Genomic DNA, 16,810 nt, shown 5'->3' on the forward strand with positions numbered 1-16,810 from the left:
CTTTATTTGCATGATCCTCCCCCCCCCCCTCATGTTTCAGTCTAATTCTCCCAGATTGAGAGAAACACAATAAAGGGGAAAAAATTTTTGTTTTCAGGGCTTCCCTTTTCACAAACTCTTTTTTTGGAAACCGCAACCTCGGGTCCCAGAAGAGGTTCCTGGGGGCTTTAAGAACATCAATCAGTTTCGCAGCTGGAGGCCGAGGCTTTCCTCGGGGGAAGACTTTTTACATAAAACAGATTGTACTTTGTCCTTGCCAGGGCAGACAAAGGTTTAAATTAAATATGCAGTGAGCTGCAGTTGGCTGCTTGCCACAGCCTGGGGGAGGGGGAAGGGAGAACTCGTCCCGACTCTCCTTCCTTTCTCTGTAGTTGTTTCTTTTTCCTGTTTCTTTTTCCAGCCTGGAGTTAAAAGGCCTGCGCTCAGGGCTGGGCTTTTCTGTAAATTCGCGGTGTGATGTGGTGCAAGTCAGTGGGCCCCCTGGGACCTCAGTTTCCTCTTCTGTACAATGAGTCTGAGATGATGTGTGAAGGTCTTTTCCATATTTAACCTTCTAAGTTATCTCCAAATTCAGCTGTGTGCATTTCCAACAAACACCACCAGCCTCTCCTCGGAGCAGTGCATCCCCACCTTTCCTGGACTGAAGGGGCCTCCTTTTCCCACTGACCCCTGGGGGCCAGGCGGGCCACGTGTAAGCGAGAAGGAGGCCCTGCAAAGCAAGATAAACGGCCACCGATTCTGTTATTGGTCTTGGGGGGGGGAGGTAATAAACAGTAGTGGGGATTGGAGTGAATTGAAGAGACAGATTCTTCAAAAAGAGGGCAGCCTCTACCCACCTCAGCTGAGGCCACTTGTTGTGGCCTGTGGGACAGAGAGTTTTTTTTTTGTTTTAAAGATTATGTTTTTGAGTAACTTACAAGCTAGGAGATCAAGAGTCCCACACTCTATGGACTGAGCCAGCTAGACGCCCCGAATTTAGTTTTCTTTTTTTTAATGTGAAAGTCTGAAACTTCTCAAGATTGGTAACTAATTACAAAAAAGAAATTATGAGTCTCATAAAGTAGATGTGCAGGTCTGTGGACTGAATTCAACTTGAAGAGGGTCAATTCGTGGACCTTAAGAATGTAAGAATTTTCTGTCTTCTCTATCTCACAGAGATGTTCAGAGGGTCTGTGTATTTAAAAGTGTGTTGCAAGCTGCAGCAACGTACTATCGACCTGAAAGGTATTTCAATATAGAAATGCCCTATGAGAGGGTAAATTTCAGGAAAATAATTTTAGTCATATTCAGGTTCCCAATCAACTCTTGGCCTGGAAGTTAATCGACCTGTTCTTTTATTGGTTAAACATACTTTTATTATCTAAATCCACACTGATTTCATGTGAATGATTTCATGTGAATAATAACATGAAATTGATTTCATGTTATTAGCCTTGTAGGAAAAGCAGGTTATAAATGGAATATACATATAAACTTGAGAATTTTATTTTGCCTTGTAATAATGGTGGCCTTTTATATCATCAGCATATTAAATGAAATATTATTTTAATATATAATTAAATGTTACAGATTTATATAGTACAAGGTAATATACATTTTAATCAAATTTCTATTATTTGCATACATATGTGTTCTATAATACTATAATGATTGCAACATAAGTCCACAAAAGACAAAAGCAACTTGAGAGATCCTTTGTTCTCTGCGTGCTAAAGTGTTAGGCAATCTTTTTATCTTGAGGGAGAACCAAACGAAAATGGGATTTAATCCTTTAAAACATTCATTTTAGTGGTTAGATGACCTCTTTTCCTATTTTACCTGCATAAGAAACATGAATTTTATTTTCAGGAATGTATATGAAATACATTACTCTTGTTCTAAATGTATTCAAGTGATGTGCAATAACAAATAGGCACAGGTAAATTATTAAGAAGCAAGATGAAATGATTTCTCTTCTTGGAATGCCATGATTTCACAGACTAGAATAATTGAAGGGTACCTAATATAAAAGCATTTCCTCCTGCATGGAGAGCCATTTTCTCTTTTCAGTTTTTTCCCCCTTGATCTCACTAACTCAAGACATAAAGATTTTATTCTCCTTTCTTCTGAGTTGGTCTCCTTTTCTTCCCCTGTATTTAAGCTTTTTATCTTTTTGTCTAATGTAAATAGTAAGTCTCAGATTTGATCCATTAATTTAATGTTTCTGACTTACAACTTAAAAATACACATTACATTTTTAACCTTTCACTTAGAGTCTAAATTGGAGGACACAGTAAATAGGATTTCCCCATAAGCAGGGCAATATGTGAAATATTTACCGAAGGAGATGGCAAGGGCATGATCAGAATGGATACCGCCATGGTGAGGACAAACACCAGTTGTGAACAACCATTCCAGACTTACTGGTTCTTTTTAACAACAAGTTGCAACCATGCAATTATTATCACCAGAATAATTACCATATGGGAAACACTGAAACATTTAGTTACTGTATTAGTCTGGATAACTAGCCATTAGCTGCCACAATAAACCAGCTCTAAAATCTCAGGGACTTGATGCAGCAAAAATGTATTTCTTGCCCACACAAAACGATGTAGTCAGTAGAGATTTTCCTCCACTCGAAGACCCCGGGCCCCTTCATCTTGTGATGTGGCCATATTAACATGGCTTCCAAAGTCATTGCACAAAGAATGGAAAGGACTGGAGGGCTCCCCCTGGGTCTCACAACCTGGAGCTAGAAGTGATACATGACACCTTTCACTTTTCATGGGCTGGAACTAGATACATGTCTCCAACTGGCCTGTGAGAAAAAAGAGAAAATGTAGGGAAGCATATCAATTGCCTTTGAGTTCACAGGCCCAAGTACTGATAATTTCTATCTCACACCTCAAGCTGATTGAACTGCTGGTGCCTTGAGACCTTTGCTGCTGACTCATGGCCTGATTCTGTGACTTCTTTGCTTCTCTGATTAGTTCTATCCTACTCTCTGCAATCTATTTCAGGATCAGATGTCCAAGAGGGACAGTCTTATTGTCTTGTTTATCATCATGATCTGTTTAGGCAGAGCCTTTGTTTAAAGCCATCTGAAATGCACTGGCCCGTCTACAGACGGACTGCTCTTGATTATGTGCCCACACCTGTTTTAGCCATCTGCGGAAAGGAGTTTGGGAATAAATTGCATAGGAATTTGGGGATAAAATGGATAAATAAATTTGGCAGAACTGTTTTGAATAGTGAAGATTTAAAAATATATCTAGCAAGGTCTTCATTGTTGTTAAATTGTTACTATATCATAATAATCGCGAAATCACAATTTGTCGAGGTTTTGTACAGTGTGACAGCTTTATTTTTTCAAGCATATTTAAGTAGTATGGATTAAGAATAGTTGCTGTAAATGTCAGTCCACAAACTAAGATGTACTAAAATATATCTTTCATCTTTTCAATCGTTGAATTTAATTTCTATTTTATGTTTCCACTCTGTTGAGTGCAAGAGACTTAAATTTGTTAAATTGCAGGCCTCCCCTACCTACCCAGGGTCGCATTTAAGATTCAGAGTATCTATGGATTTACGAAGAATAGAGGCATTTGATCAGCACGGGAGTTTTGACCTGCTCCGTTTCCGACCTGGGCCGGTTCACCCCTCCTTCGGCAACCTGGTGGTCCCCCACTCGCCGGAGGTCACCATATTGATGCCGAACTTAGTGCGGACACCCGATCGACGTAGCGCACTACAGCCCAGAACTCCTGGGCTCAAGCGATCCTGCTGCCTCAGCCTCCCGAGTAGCCGGGACCACAGGCACGTGCCACCGCGCCGGGCCACCGCGCCCGGCCAGAGGCATTTGAAAGTGGACAATATTGTCCTTTGTCTGTAGCCCCCCCAGGCTTTCATGAGATATGGACAGCGGCAGAGATCACCACCTATCTCTACAGGTATCCGTTTTCTCTTTCTTTAGTCAAAAACCATCTTATTCTTATCTGAGTACATGACTGCCTACGCAGTGACTACATTTCCCAGGCTCCCCTAAAGCTAGGTATGGGCATGTGTCTAAGGGCAGTGACTACATTTCCCAGGCTCCCCTAAAGCTAGGTATGGACATGTGTCTAAGGGCCGGTCAATGGGAGGTGAATGGGAATGATGTGTTAACCTCTGGGTCATGCCCTTAAGTGACATCTGCTGGCCCTCAGCTTTCCGTGGTCCTTTTTCCTCTTCTCCAAGGCTGGAATGGAGACATGGTGGTGATGAGCCAGGTTTGTTTCTGTGAGGGCAGGAGGGCAATATTCCAGCGGGGTGGAGAGCAGTAAGAGAAAAGGAACGCTGGGCTCCTGGATGACCTGGTAGAGTGGGGCAGCTCCAGCTCTCTGGGCTACTGCTGCTTTGACCTTGTATGTGATAGAAATGAGTGTTCTCTCTCCTTAAGGCTCCGTTATTTTGGTCTCTGTGAAAGCAGCTGAGCCAGTATCTTAAAGGACACACCCACTTTCCGGGGTGCTTCCTGCTGTGTCCCCTTTGTTTCTGATGGCCGAGCCTCTTCCTGTCTGGTGCTTCTCAGCGGCTGCAGCTCTGTGTTAGTGCTATTCTAATGCTTCCTTACCAGCTGCACCATGGGAAACTCTGCTTCTTCACTTCTCTTGCATTTCTGGCATCATTCTGCTGCCACCACGCCACTCTGTGGCTTTGAGAACTCTGGGGGACTCCAGGACCATCTGCCTAGATAGAGCATACAGATTTTCTGCCTACTCCTATACATGGTGGAATAGAGTCCTAGTTTCTGGATTCCACCTAAAGAGGGGGCAGAATATTTTGCTCTAGAATCCCCAAACATATCTGGGAGTTTTATCATTCCTCTCCCAGCCTCAATCAGAGGGCTCAGTTTAGGATAAGAGTGAGATCAGCCTAGGGGCCCTTTTTAGGAGCCCACTGGTGTCTTTGCTTTTTTTTCGAATCTCCCTATTCCTCCTTATCAGAATCTTTTTGAGTATTAACAGTATGAGGAGCTCTGTTCTAACATGTCAGGTTTCCTTCTAAATATTTTGCCTTAATACCTGGGCCAAGCTTTACAAATATTTTGTTTTTCCTGTTGGTTACCAGAGGGGACGGCGGGGGGGGGGGGGGGGGGCGCGGGGGGAGGGGGCAAGGATGGGTGAAATAGGTGATAGGGATTAAGGAGCGCGCTTGTCGTGATGAGCACCTGTGTTGTGTGGAATTGTTGAATCACTATATTGTACACCTGAAACTGATGCAACCCTGTGTGTTAACTGGAATTCAAATAAAAACTTAAAAAGAAAAAAATGTTTTCTTTTTCTGGGTTCTGAGGTATCATTCCTTCTCTGAGGCAGCTAAGGCAGAACATCCCATGAGGTAGAGGGTGGTGATAACTAAAATAACGCAGATAGACAGAAGTGTTTGTTAATATTTCAAGATTTCATCTGTCACTTAACTTGCAGCCAATATTGCCAAGGACGTGTCTTTTTAGGAGTTTCTTCAGCCAATAAATAAGAATTATCTGTTGTGGTGCAGTGGGAAGGTTCATTGGCTCAGATTTACAGGTTTGTGTTCCAGTCCTAGTTTATGCCCGTGCTTTGGAAGCACACTTTCTATGTCAACAGTAAAGTGCAGTTCCAAATGTTTGTCTCTTTTATCTGTGGACTTTGACTCCATTGATTGTGTAACATTGGGAAATTGACCTAGATTTCAAGTTTCAGTTTTTGCTATATATTTCCATAGCACTTTCTACCTCAGACAGAGGGAACTTCTGTGGAATAATAATAATAGTTTATGTTTAAATAGCATTTCTAAATTGTAAGTATTATTCTTAGTGCTTTACATATACTATTTCACTTGTGACTCATTTATGAGGTGGATACTGAGATACAACCCAAAATAGAGGTAGGATTTAAACCTTTACAGTCTGGTTCCAGGGTCCGTGCTCTTAATTATTAAGTTAGGCAACCTCTTATCACAGGAAATATTTTGAAGGAAAGGAATGAAAAGGTATTGTAATTATTATTGGAGTGCTCTCCTGGTTTGATTTATAAGTACTAATCTTTCAAAAGCAAACTATGACTCAACTCTATGTAAATTATCCCAAAATTCAGGTATGCTAAGGAATAACTGAATGCATGCTAAGAGTACAGTTATTAAAATTACTATTTATTTTTATAAAGTGAACAATAGATACATTTACTTCATTTAAACTGCCTCCTTTCAGGGCACCTGAGCAGCTCAGTCAGTTAAGCATCAGACTCTTGATTTTGGCTCAGGTCATGATCTCACGGTTTGTGAGCTCCAGCCCCCGCATCTGGCTCTGCGCTGACAGCCCAGAGCCTCCTTGGGATTCTCTGTCTTCCCCCCTCCCTCTCTCAAAATAAATAAACATAAAAAAAATTAATTTTCCTCCTTTAAAAAATGTATTTAGGTCAGGAATCAATACAAGCAATCCAGTTTTAATTCCCACTTAGAAATAATTCTAAAATAGTATTTACTAAGTCATAATTAAGTAAATGTTTCCTTTGCTTTCTTTGAGGTATGCTCATTAAAGGACTTTCACCCCAGCCAAATGAGGTCAGTGAAATTCAATTGCATGATAAAACTTTGTCACCATCTAGTGTCAGTAAGGAGCATTGCAGTCATGTTGCTTATTTTCTCTCTTCAGTAGCTTCCTTCTAGATCTATGTTAGTATTAACTAGCACTCCCAGTGGTACCAGCGACCCACTGATTCTGTAGACTTTTATTTATTTTTAAAAATGCTTATTTAATTAAAAACATTTTTTAATGTTTATTTATTTTTGAGAGAAGAGAGAGACAGAGCATGAGTGGGGGAGGGGCAGAGAGAGAGGGAGACACAGAATCTGAAGCAGGCTCCAGACTCTGAGTTGTCAGTACAGAGCCTGATGTGGGGCTTGAACCTACGAACTGTGAGATCATGACCTGATCCAAAGTCGGACACTCAACCGACTGAGCCACCTAGGTGCCCCAATGTTTAATTAATTTTGAGAGAGACAGAGAGAGAGAGAGAGAATGGGGAGGGGCAGAAGGAGGGAGGACAGAGGATCCGAAGCAAGCTCTGAGCTGACAGCAGAGAGCTGGATGTGGGGCCTGAACCCACAAACCATGAGATCATGACCTGACCCGAAGTTGGACACTTAACCAACTGAGCCACCCTGGTGCCCCTGTAGACTATTTTAGTAATTGGATTTCAGAGTAACTCATTTCAGGTCATTTCTTACTTCCAAAGCATGGTTTATTTTATGAGAGTGTTCTCAGAGGACCATAAAAACTTTCATCCAAGTTAGAGACAGTGTGCTCACCCCTTAAAAATCCCTTTACTTTAGCTTCAGGATGACGAACATGGGAAAAATCTTCATGATATATATTAAATTATTATGAAATAGTTGAGGCTTTCAGAAGAACATAAAGTCAGTATATCAAACATTTATGCACTTGCTGTAATAGTTATCTACTGCTGTATAACAAATTGCCCCAGTGCAGCAGCTGAAACAGCAAACATTTATTATCTCACACAGTTTCTGAGGGTCAGGAGTCAGCGAGTGGCTCAGCTGGGTGGTTCTGGCTCAGCGTCTCTCTCCCTCGGGGCTGTTGGCAAGCCTAAGCTGGGCAGGCATCTCAAAGCCTAACCGGGGAGGGAAAGACAGCTTCTGAGCTCATGCCTGTTTATCGGCAGGTTTCAGCTTCCTGCAGGCCGTCTGCCAGAGGCTCGGTTTCTGAAAGTGTGGGCCTCTTTATAGGACTGGCTTCCCCCAGAGCAAGAGAGGGGGAGGGAGCCGGAGGGAGAAAGAGAGGGCAGGAGGGAGAGAGGGGGAAGCTATAGTCTTTTTTAGAATCTAATTTCACAAGGAATGGTTTACTTCTACTGTACGTTATTGGTCACTCCTGAACCTGGTACCATGTGGCAGGGGACTATAGACGGGGTGAAAAACAGGAGGCGGCCATCATTGGGACCATCTTGAAGGCTGGCTGAAACACCCACGGTCTAGCTTTACTAAATAGTAACATTTTGCCCCATTTGTGTCACTACTACTAGCCCTGGGCTAAACTCAGGGAGCTACCAAAGAGAAAGAATGTTTTCTTCCCATGGGCTTTCCACCCCACTGCTGAATCTCCCTTCCTCCCTCTGTGACTGAGCTCTGCCAGATCCCAGAGCTCACATTTGGCTGTAGGAGACGTGAAAAAGCTCAGTCCAATCTCATACGCAGCTCGAATGCCATCTTTTTACCTCCTCATACTGCTGACTCTGTGTGTGAGGAAGGAGATCATGGTTGTTCTTTCAGGGTTTTTTTCTGACTTTTCTTGCTTCTTTTTTGCTTTCTAATTTGCTCTAGCATGGGGTCCAGCATGTGGGTTAAAGAGGAGCAAAAAATATCTTTGTATTTAGCTGATACTGTATTTAGTACTCCCTCGGTTAATGCTAGCTGATACTCATTCCCTCCATTAACCTAAACATCCAAGTACAGGTTCTTCAGGTGAGGATGTGGGTTATTTGGAGAACCCGTGAATGCTTCACACTCTTCAAGTATTCTCCAGTTGGCTTCTTGAAATCCACACTCGGCCTTTGCTCTCTTTGAGGCTTCACCCTACGCTGCCTCTTCCCGCCGGGGACCTTGGCCTCAGGAAGCAGTGTTCTTGGGTGGCAGGGTCTCTTCAGGATGGCTTACGCCTGCTCCCTGCAGGTCCTTTTGGTCAACAGGAAAACATCATGTGTCTTTTTCCTGCCAAATGCCTTCCCGTCCAGTCGGCCCTCCCTCTCCACCCTGTAACCGCACTGCTCCAGCCAGTCTTCTGCGTTTGGAATTCTCCAGATGGGCGCAAGAGCCCAGGTGCAGATGCTGACAAATGCTTGCAGATGCTGGTTGGCTTTCCTTAGAACTCTCTCTGCTTTCCTCTTTGGTCTCCAAGCAGCACCAGCACCTGCGATGTGAGGGCTCTGTAAACATCCAGCCAGAAGGTGAGACGCCGATTTACTCCCTTATAGGCACTCCTGGTCCCTGTGACTGGTTTACGTGGAACCTTTCTCTTGGCCTGGGCGTGAATGAGAAGCACCTGATTATGGGAGGGGGAAAAAAACAAGAAATCCCATTCAATGAATGTATGGCCTTCTCGTAAAATGGCTGGAGATAACGGACAGGGACTGATATTTAAAGGACCAGCTTGGTCAATTTCTATAAAATTCTGCAGAAATGTGTCTAGCAAGTCTCTGGCTTCAGGGCCTCATTTGAATTTCAAAGATAAAGAGAACCCCCCTTTTTAACATAATACATTTTGCTCAGATTAAAACATGTGGAAATGTACAGATTTAGTTGAAATCCCCTGTGTACTTGTCCTCCATTCCACTCCCCTCCTTGCCTGCCTAGAGGGCGTTTGTCAATACCATATATACTTACTACATGCCCTAGTGCCTTTGGGCCGCTATGACGGAACAGCATGGGGCGGGGGAGAGGGGCGGTTTATAAACAATAGAAATTTATTACTCACAGTTCTGGAGGCAGAAAGTCTGAGAACAGAGTGCCAGCCTGGTCATGTGAGGGCCCTGGTCCAGGTCACAGACTTCTCATTGTATCCACACGTGGTGGAAGGGGACAAAGGAGCCCTCTTGAGCCTCTTTCATAAAGGCATTAATTCTCATTCATGAAGGCTCTGCCCTCAGGAACTAATTACCTCCCAAAGGAGCTTTTTTTCTTTTCCCCTTAAAGTTTATTTATTTATTTATTTTGAGAAAGAGAGGGAGAGCGCATCCATGCACCAGAGAGAGACAGAGAGAGAGAGAGACAGAGAGAGAGACAGAGAGGGAGACAGAGAGAGACAGAGAGAGACAGAGCGCTTGCATGCAGGAGCAGGGGAGAGAGGGAGACAGAGAATCCCAAGCAGGTTCCCTGTTGTCAGTGCGGAGCCTGGAGCCAGAGCCTGGAGACTGTTGTGGGGCTGGATCTCAGGAACCATGACATCACCACCTGAGCTGAAATCAAGAGTTGGCTGCTTAACAGACTGAGCCACCCAGGTGCCCTGAGATGATTTTTAAAATTTTCTTTTCTTTCTTTTTCTTTTTTGCTATTGCAGATGACAGAACAATCATCATCCTGGTACTTGTCTAGTTATATATTATAGAACATATACCTAAAAGAAGTATAGAGGAATTGCTAGCTTGAAGGATATGCTAATTTACATATCTCCTAGACGTCAGATTGCTCACTCATGTTATTTTCCGCCACCGCCAGCAAATTCAAATCCTCAGCAACATTTGGTATCATTGGATTAAATAATTTTTGCCAATTATCTTGTTTTAAATTGTATATTGTACTTTAAAAAAATGTTTACTTTTTATTTTGAGAAGAGAAGTGAGGGTGAGTGGGGAGGGATAGAGATGCAGGGAGAGAGAGAGAATCCCAAGCAGGCTTCATGCTGTCAGTGCAGAGCCTGATGGGGATGGGGGGCTCAGTGTCACAAACGGTGAGATCATGACCTGAGCTGAAATCAAGAGTTGGACGCTTAACTGACTGAGCCACCTAGATTCCCCTAAATTGTATACTGTACTATTTTGGCTCTTAGTATTTTTGAGCATCTTTCATATATTCTTTACTCTGGTCTTCCTTTATATCTTTTGGGATAGATCATCACAAGGCCATGAGAAAACCTCTCTGCCTTGTGATGAAGTCCTTATGTTAATTTGAAATTCTAGATTCTATGCATAGCTAGAAATTATAAATAAAGAATTCAGACATTAGGAATGCATATGGGGGAGTTTTTTGAATTAAAATTTATTTTTCTTTTTTTATTTTAGAGAGAGAGAGAGTGCAAGCATGGGAGAGGGGGGAGAGAGAGAGAGAGAGAGAGAGAGAGAGAGAGAGAGAGAGAGAGAGAGAATGTTGAACATGCTCCACACTCAGCGTGGACTCTGACGCTGGGCTTGATTCCACAACCCTGGGATCTGAGCTGAGCTTAAATCAAGAGTTGGACGCTCAACCAACTGAGCCACCCAGGAGCCCCTGGAATTATTTCTAACATCTTATTTTGTGTTTTCTGTGTATTACCTCTTTTATAGCTTCTTTCCCCTTCTTTCCTCAATTACAATGTCTGGCACTTGGTAAGAACTCTATGTGTTTGCTATCGTTATTATTACATTGAATTGATAAAGCTTTTTATATTCCTCTTTTTTTCCCTCTTTGATGTTTTATAAACTACAGATTTTGTTTCTAATTTAGTACCAATACTTAATTTAAAAACATAGATTTAATTATCTCTTTCTCTAAATAGATATAGTTATTCACTAGTTCTGTTTCCCTCCCAAATATTTACCACATTTTGACCACACATTATTCAACCTCACTCCCATCTTGTTATGGTTGTGCTTTATTTGTTCTTTTGTTGTTTTTGTTCTTTTTTAACATATAAATGAGATATTATTATTTGTCATACTCATTAATTAAAATTACTAACACATTTTGTCATTTTTTTCCACTTTTGCTTTTTCTTAATTCTATACTTCCTTCTTCTTCACTTTTATTCTTACTGAAATGTATTCTCTGGTTATTGTCTTCATGAGATTCTGTGGATATTAAACCGTTAGTGTCTTCTTTTCTCTTTTAACAACTGATAATCAGGGGCACCTGGGTGGCTCAGTCAGTTAAGCATCCAACTTTGGCTCAGGTCATGATTTTGTGGTCTGTGAGTTCGAGCCACGTGTCAGGTTCTGTGCTGTCAGCCTGAAGCCTGCTTTGGATTTTGTGTCTTTCCTCTCTCTCTGCCCCTCCCCTCTTGTGCTCTTTCTCTCAAAAATAAATAAACATTAAAAAAAATGAAGAGCAGATAATCAATTTTGTAAAAAAGGTTGATTTAAACATCAGCAGTGATGACTTCATCCTCAACTCCTGAATCAATACTGGTGGAAGTAATCTGCTTACCAATCTTGGAAGGACTTTGTAAATCAATGAGCTGCTTGTGAATCCTCACCTGAAAATGACCCATGTCTTAGAACCTTCACCATGACGAATTTTTCTTGTAGTGATTCTTGGAGTCTTGGTGGGCATCTGGACTGTTCCTTTTACTTTGAGATTCTTTCTCTTTGTGCCTCTGATTAAATCTGCAGGCACCACCTCCAAACATTTTACAGTTTGGCTGGTTAGAGTAATTCTAACTCACCACCTCCGGTTCCTTGAGTGTCCTTCTCTATCTTTTAAAAGCCATGGCTTTGGGGCTTCCTGACCCACCTGTTTCTCTGCAAGAGTAAACACCAAGGAGTCAGGAGCTGCAGGAGGAGCCTCTGGGCAGAACTAGCTCCATTTCATCTGGACCAATCTTCCTCAAAGAGCTAAGTGGTGTTTTTGTTTTTGTTTTTTTTTAAACAAGAGAGATTTTTTGTTGTTGTTGAGAGAGAGAGGGTGCGAGTGAGCGAAGGGCAGAGAGAGAGAGAGAGGGAGGGAGAGAGAGAATCCCACATTGACAGCGTGAAGCCTTAAGCTGGGCTCCAGAGAAGGGGGGCTCGAGCTCCCCTCATGCAGGGCTCGAACTCACTAATGGTGAGATCATGACCTGACCCAAAGTTGGATGTTTAACTGACTGAACCACCCGGCACCCTCAAGCTTAGTGTTCTTCTAAAACTCTTTACTTTGCTCTTATTCTTATGTGATATATTGGCTGGGTATACATTTCTAGGGCAATGCTTATTGCTGATGAGAAATCTACCGTCAGTCTAATTATCATTCCTTTATGGAAAATGTGTCTGCTCTTCTGAATCTTTTAATATGTTTTTCTTTATCCTTTATGGCTTGTAAATTATAATATGTCTAGGCATGGCTTTATTTTTTATATCTCCTGGTTGATAATTTGGATCGAAGTTATGCTCCGATGACTGATACCCTTTTGCAAGTTTGGAAAAATTTCAATTATTATCTATTTAAATATTGCTTCTCTTAAGTTACCTTCAGTTTGTCTTTGTGAAGTAGGCATCATTGCATACGTCAAAGTTCTTCAGTTTGTCCCTCACTTCTTTCTCTCTTTCTCTTTTGAAAAACTTTTTATTTATTTTGAGAGAGAAAAAGAGAGAGACTATGAATGGGAGAGGGGCAGAGAGAGAGAGAAAGAGAGAGAATCCCAAGCAGGCTGTGTGTCATCAGTGCAGAGCTGGACTCAGGGCTTGAACTCATGAACTGTGAGATCACCACCTGAGCTGAAATCAAGAGTTGGAAGCTTAACTGACTGAGCCACCCAGGCACCACCCCACCCCTGCTCTCTTTTTTAAAGCAATCTCTACACTGAATGTGGTGCTCCAACTCACAACCCTGAGATCAAGAGTCAGATACTCTACCGACTGAACCAGCCAGGTGCCTAAACCCTCATTTCTCTTAGCTACTTTTTTTTTTTTTTAATGTCTTTATTTATTTTTGGGAGAGAGAGAGAGAGTGTGAACAGGTGAGGGGCAGAGAGAGGAGGTAGAGGATCCGAAGTGGGCTCTGTGCTGACAGCAGAGAGCCAGATATGGAGCTGGAACTCACGAACTGTGAGATCATGACCTGAGCCGAAGTGGGATGCTTATAGGCACCCCTCTTAACTACTTTTTCATCATTCATATTTTTATGCCTGTATCTCTGTATTGTGTTCTGGATAAGTTTTTTACTACTATCTCCTAATTCACTAATTTTCTTGTTTTGTGTGTCTGGGCTGGAATTTTCCTGGTTATTGAATTCCTAAATTCAGTGACTCCATTTTTGCTTCTAAGATTGAAAATTCATTCTTTCTCATATAGCTTTTTCTTATTTTTTTGTTTGCTTCACAAATTCTTGCTTTACAAAGATGAAACACTCTTCACTTAAGTTAATAAATATACTTATTTTCAAATTTTGTCAGATTCTTTCAAAAAATTAATTTGTTTTGGAATCCATTTACAGTTGGAATGTTGAAGTTTTGGCTGACTTTCTTAGCATTAGATACTAGTTCTCATGGTTCTGGAATTTTTGTTTATAGGTACATTTTGAGGTATGTATAAATTTCTGAATAAAACATCTATTTTCTGTCTACTTTCATGAGGATTGGAAAGGGGTCTACAATTTACAGAGGAAGGATTTTTTTTATAAGCCAATTATTAATTATTATTATTATAAGTTTCATTATAAGTTTCTCTCTTTCTTTCTTTCTTTCTTTCTTTCCTTCTTTCTTTTGAGGGAGGGGAGGGGCAGAGGAAGAGGGTCAGAGACCATCTTGAGCAGGCTCTATGCCCAGCATAGAGTCCAAGGTTGGCCTCAGTTCCATGACTGTAGGATCATGACCTGAGCCAAAATCAAGAGTTGGATACTCAACCAACTGAGTCACTCAGGTGCCCCTCATTATCATTATAAGCTTTAATTAAGCTCCATTCATAATTCCCTTTTGTTACCCTTTCATCATTCGTAGTTTTGTTTTGATGGTTCAAGCTTGTTGATGCCCATGTAAGTGAGATGTGACCATTTTGGGGCCTGAATGTTAAACATGAAATTTGTAAGGGGAGGGGAGACATAATTTAGTACATAACAACATGTCTTCAATAAATATTTGTTAAATTAACATCATTTCTTTCCATAGGTCCCTCTACTTCTGATGGCTGTTTTCCTTTAACGTAGAGTTGATCTTTTAAGTTTTCTTGTATTCATATGAATTTGATATTTTCCTTTCTCTTGTGGATCCCTTCTGAAGAAATTAATATCCCTGGTCTTCTAGGTACTTGCCTGTATTTTATAAGTTTGGATATATATAACACACTTTCCAGAACGGCCGAAATGAAAAGACAGAAATGCCAAGTGGTGGCAAGGGTGTGGGACAGCAGGTGTGCTCATACGTTGTTGGTAGAAGGGTAAATTGGTGCAACCATTTGGCAAGCTCATCAAAGTTAAACATACACCGACCCTATGACCCAGGAGTAGACATGTACCCCTAGGTGTTTATCCAGCAGAAATACCCCCGTATGTTCGCCAAAGGACACACAAAAATGTTTAGAGTTACACTGTTCATAATAGTTACATGTAGAAATTACCTTAAATGCCCATCAAAAATAAATGAATAATGGGGCACCTGGGTGGCTCAGTCAGTAAGTGTCTGACTCTTGATTTCTGCTCAGGTCATGATTTCATGGTTTGTGAGATCAAGCCCTGCGTTGGGCTCTGCGCTGACAGTGTGGAGCCTTCTTGGGATTCCCTCTCTCTCCCTCTCTCTCTGCCCCTCCCCAATCGCACGCACTTGTACACATGTGCTCTCTCTCTCAAAATTAACTTTAAAAATAAAATGGAATAATGAATAAGGAAACCCACCTGCTAGACATGACTCTCAGAGAGGCCCTGTGTATCCCATGAGCACAGGGGGCAAGGGGTCTATCTCAAACAACCTTTCCCTATAGGCGTGAGTAGTGCAGGGGTATAACCCTTAACTCCAGGAAGATGACCTTCTGGGCTGGAGCGTGCCCTAGACACACAGGTCAAGAAGGTCCAAGAGGCCCGAGGGCAGGAAGTGCTCTGTGATAACTGCATGCATGGGTCCCTCAGGGGGGAAATAAAAAGATGAATAAATCAGTATTGTAGTCACCTGATCAAATCTTATGTAGCGATGAAAAGGAATGATCTACATTTACACACAACCACATAAATACATCTTCTAAAGGTAATGGTAGGGGCGCCTGGCTACGTCAGTGGAGTGACTCTTGATCTCGGGGTGGTGAGTTCTAGCCCCACATTGGGGGTGGAGAGTCCAGAGAAATAAATCAATAAAAGTAATGGTAAATGAAACAGTGGTGTACCGGTACAAGTGGTGGTGGATGTAGTTCACTCCCGGTGTAGACAATAAGGGTGTGCATTGTCTGTAGAGAATTTAAAAACAATAATAACACTAAAAATCTGTTTTTCTTTTTCATTGTCAGCATGTGTTATCAGTGATACTACACTCTTTCCAGTGGGGGGAGACCATCTTTTCCCCCACCCGCCTCCCCATCACTGCAGTGAAGGAAGCCTGCCGCAAAAGAGAGTATCCTGCGTGATTCCATGTACGTAAAGTACAAAAACAGGAAAAACTTATCTATGCTGTTGGCAGTCAGGATACTTTTTTAATCCTTTGGGGTGGTGGATGGAATGGAGCATACAGAGGGATGCTAGGGGCTGGAAATGTCCTGGAAATTAGTTACAAGAGTGTTGTTCAGTTTGGGAAAACTCACTGAGCTGTACTCTTATGGTCTGTGCATTTCTCCATATATTACTCTGATAGAAAATTGTTTTTTGTTTTTAAAAGCTACAACATGTTTTTTTAAAAGATTACATGTACATAAGAATTATCATTTTGCCTAGGAATGTGTATCTGGCTTGATCTGGGGAGGCAATCTTTCTGTCTGCTTTGACAGAAACTTCCATCAGGATCACTCAACAGCCTAAAATGGATACTTTTAGAATCAACTCCTAAAAACTCAGCACAGACATTCATTAAGCGCCTGCCACATGGGAGAGGTAGGGAGCTCCATGCTCTGATGATAAGATACAGAAGCTGCTTCTTTTGCTGAGCTGAGAGAAAAAACTGGCTTATAAAGCAGTTGAACTGCTTGGGACTTAATCATATGAAACTAGACACTTACCTTTCAACAAAGATGGCAGATAACCTGGAACATCTCTCCTTTGCTATTTCTGTGGAGTGTGAATTTTTTTTGAGGTCACTAACCTTGAGGAAGATGGGCAGTGTGGGACCTGGGAAGAAGGAGAAAGGGTGGGTGGAATAGACAGATGCCAAAAAAAGAAGCGGAGGAAAAGGCAAGAGAGGGGAGAGAAGACATTGCTTCTTCCATCTGCGTCA

General features: G+C 41.9%; 1 pseudogene; it reads right to left on the reverse strand.

Moving 5' to 3' along the window:
* Positions 1-11,848: 11,848 nt before the first annotated feature.
* Positions 11,849-12,199, reverse strand: LOC106989887 (40S ribosomal protein S20-like; annotated as a pseudogene).
* Between the last annotated feature and the right edge of the window lie 4,611 nt (positions 12,200-16,810).

This window comes from Acinonyx jubatus, chromosome D2 (assembly GCF_027475565.1).
Source record: "Acinonyx jubatus isolate Ajub_Pintada_27869175 chromosome D2, VMU_Ajub_asm_v1.0, whole genome shotgun sequence".
In the NCBI taxonomy this organism is placed as follows: domain Eukaryota; kingdom Metazoa; phylum Chordata; class Mammalia; order Carnivora; family Felidae; genus Acinonyx; species Acinonyx jubatus.